The sequence below is a fragment of the Microtus ochrogaster genome, unplaced genomic scaffold, assembly GCF_000317375.1.
Source record: "Microtus ochrogaster isolate Prairie Vole_2 unplaced genomic scaffold, MicOch1.0 UNK47, whole genome shotgun sequence".
Lineage (NCBI taxonomy): Eukaryota > Metazoa > Chordata > Mammalia > Rodentia > Cricetidae > Microtus > Microtus ochrogaster.
Genome location: NW_004949145.1, coordinates 56,020 through 56,547, shown reverse-complemented (window position 1 = coordinate 56,547; position 528 = coordinate 56,020).

Genomic DNA, 528 nt, shown 5'->3' with positions numbered 1-528 from the left:
AGCAAGGACGGCCATTTCAGACTGATGTCGAGGTAAAAGCCAGTGGCTTGCTGTTTTGCTTTTTGATTTATAGGTTGAACCCCAATTTCTCTCCCTGAGATTTTATTAATCATGCTTCAAGAATATAGCACTGTGAACAGGGATAGGCACATAAATAAGAGGGGTGGAGGCACAGAGAGGTGGACAGAGGTGTTGGGAAGAGAGAGAATGATAATGGATAGATAATTCTTAGAAAGTCCCTGTCATATTACCACTTACTAATCTACACAGTGTCATAAAGGAATCTTCCATATTTAGTTTCATAGCTAAAACTTGATGTTGTCATCATACACAAGATAACCTAAAACTTGTTATGCAGTCACACGGGCCTGAATGGGAGGGACTGGAATGTGTTCGTGCTTTTACTTTTACTTTCTTCAGTTTAACAAAAATATGTGGGTCCAAGGAATTCTGCAATAGTATCTGTAAAATTTATGTTTCTTTAAAAGAAAGGTAACACTTGTGAATAGGTCAAGAAAGCTCATTGTT